Consider the following 3,060-nt stretch of genomic DNA (forward strand, 5'->3'; position numbering starts at 1 on the left):
ATATCTTTTAATCGATGCATGAGGATAACATATCATACTGGCATATTGCAAAGCATAACTATTACAACAATATATGTTATAAAATAACCTAGCATTTTTATACAAACATGAATAATACGTAGAAAATATAGCTAACATAATAATCATACATGACAAATGTGAATAATATATAAGAACGAATATAGCTAACATAATAATCCTACATACATTTAAAAATGAAGCATGGAAAATTTTAAAACAGAAATTATATACAAATAATATAGGTAATATACATTTAAAGATAAATAAATAAAACACTTATACGAATAATAAAACATATAATGCCAACATATATTCAAATAAATTCATGAACAAAATAATGCATGATACTTAATATATACATACAAAGATAATAATAATACATTAATATATATAAGAATGATAATAATATATATATCAATTCTAAAATAAAAAGACAACACTTAATAATAATTTTAAATTAGCATTTGGTATTTAAATAATAAAAAATATAAAAGAATTAATATATATAATAAAATAATTAAAAATAATAATTTAGAATAAAAAATACATAATAAAAAAATAAGTAATTAATAATATAATAAACATATAATACAAATATAATATTTTAAAAATAATTTCAAAATGTATAATAATAATATATAAAATAAATAATTTACATAGTAAATAAAATAATTATATAATATATAATATAAAAGTATATAGGTTTAAAATTACAATAATATATATAGTATATAAATAATTAATTAATAAAATATAATAGTTAAGGATAATAATATATAAATAATAATATAAAATAATAATATATATAAAATATATAATAAATAATATGTAATAATAATATATAAAATAAATAACATATAATAAAATAATCATATAACATATAATATAAGAAAATAAAATAAATAATTATAAAAATAAATAAAACATAGGGCTAATTTTAAATTTTTAAAATCTACATGGGGCAAAATTTTAAAAAATAAAATAAATTAGGGACCCCAGAGAAATGCGCAAAATGTGAGGGACTCATAGGGTAATTAAACCCTCCTCCTTAAAACGATGTCGTTCCTGGGATAAACTTTAAAGAAGCTGTTAGGACTAAATTGAAACAAGCATAAAATATTAGGGGCAAATTATAAATACAATAAAATAAAATTGCAAATGTTGAAAATGTGGAGGGATCAATTGCACAAATAACCCTTTCGTCGAAAACACGCGGATCTTTCCCGGGTCACGGGTCAACGCGCGGATCTTGGGCCTTGAAACGACACCGTTTTGATCACTAAACGGTCATTTCAAAACGACGTCGCATCCCTCTCCTATATAATCCGAACTTCAGCTTCAAAAATCATTTTAATCCCCTGTGAGAAAATAAAACAAAAAAACCTCTGAAATTCTTCCCAGTCCTCTAAGCTCCGGCCCTAGGCCGGTCTGCTCCGTTCATCGGACCTCCGTGCTCAGCCTCACGCGCCGTCACCAACTCCGCCACACACGGCGGTCGGGATCCGAAAAGCTTCGCTTTTCTCGGCGAATCTAAAAAGTACTTCTTTCTCCTCTGTTTTTCAATGTATTATATGCAGATTGCTTGCAATAAAATAAAAAAATAAAATAAAAGTAGAAAGAGAACAATAGATCACCTTCGTTTCTCGTGAAATCTTTCTGGTATATTATTGCGAAAATATTTGGTGTACAATATCTTTGTGGTGTATCTCTGGTGTTTTTCTCTGTGTGTGTGTATAAAAATCTTTGCGTGTGTGTGTAAATCTCTGCCTATGTATGTAAGTGTGTAAATCCCTACCTATGTGTGTAAAAAACGTAAGTCTCCTCTATGTGTGTAAAAAACGTAAGTCTCCCCCCTCTTTACAGGTTTCAAGAAGGCTTTATAGCATGGAAGCTGTTCTGTTTTGGAAAGAAATCTTAATTTTCTTTCCATATCTGTTTAGGTCTATCTGCTGATTTTATTTGTTTTGATTTCCTTCCATTTCTTGTAGGTGACCGCGAAAATCACGATGGTTGCTGGCGTGGACTCGTGCTGACGATGATTCGGCACGATCGATGGAAATGGCCCTAACACTGTGCTAAAATTTCGGCCCACTGGTGGAGGTGTGATCGGTAGCCGAGCTGAAGGGTCGTGGTGCGTTGAAGGGCCTGTGACAATGCATTGATGACCTGCGGCAGAGCATTGATAGCCATCTCGATTTTGGAGAACTGGACAGACGCTCCCCGAATCTTCCAGAAGCAGTGGCGGCTCGAGGAGAAAAAAGGCAGAAACCCTTGGGTTTTTTGCATTGTTGTAATAGGCTGGGGCAGTTGGGACGCTTTAGTCCTGGGCTAATTGTATAACGAGTTTAAGTGTGGGTTTAGTTTAAGTTTGGGTTTGAAAATTATTGGGCTGAGTGGGTAATGGTCTGAGGTTTTAAGTATTTGGGCCACAAACACTTGGGCTTTTGTAAACTGGACTGTAATAAATAAACACTTATTTATTGCTATTTTATTTGGTTTAAGGCCCGAGCAAATTTGGGCTGCTACAACATAATTAAGAACAAATCAAGTATTTATCATATACTTTAGAAAATAATAACAAGATCCGTCTTAGGTTTTATCCCTCTTAGTTATTTAGGGAGTTTAGTTCATATGTGTAAAAGAAAACATCTTAGAAGAATAATAATAACAAAACATAAAGAAACTAAAAAACTCCTGAAGGAAATTAAAGGGAGATCTTCAGTCTTAAAGGAGAATTCGGCTTCTGAGATAAAATAATCGGTTTTTTTTGAGTAATTCCTTGCTTCCAACTCTGTGTGTCCCCTTTAATCCTCCTCTAGGGTGTTTATATAGGCTTTAGAATGCTTCAAAACCCTCAAAAGTGCCCTTTTCCGAATAGAACTAGGTTTGGGCTTGGCAAGGACACGACCGTGTTCCACGCCCGTGTGGGGTGTGGCTTAGGCTATCTTAGAGTCTGTTAAATAGACACGGGTATGTGGTCTACCCATGTGAGGAAGTCCAGGCCGTGTTGATTTCCCAAGTTGACCAATTTTCTCCGTT

At 31.9% G+C, this 3,060-nt stretch overlaps 1 long non-coding RNA gene across 1 annotated transcript; it reads left to right on the forward strand.

Moving 5' to 3' along the window:
- Positions 1–1,390: 1,390 nt before the first annotated feature.
- Positions 1,391–2,505, forward strand: LOC121215343 (uncharacterized). The gene is made up of 2 exons (XR_005911166.1): positions 1,391–1,558; positions 2,010–2,505. It is a non-coding gene; the product is annotated as an uncharacterized lncRNA (long non-coding RNA).
- The last annotated feature ends 555 nt before the right edge of the window (positions 2,506–3,060 follow it).

This window comes from Gossypium hirsutum, chromosome A02 (genome assembly GCF_007990345.1).
Source record: "Gossypium hirsutum isolate 1008001.06 chromosome A02, Gossypium_hirsutum_v2.1, whole genome shotgun sequence".
NCBI lineage: Eukaryota > Viridiplantae > Streptophyta > Magnoliopsida > Malvales > Malvaceae > Gossypium > Gossypium hirsutum.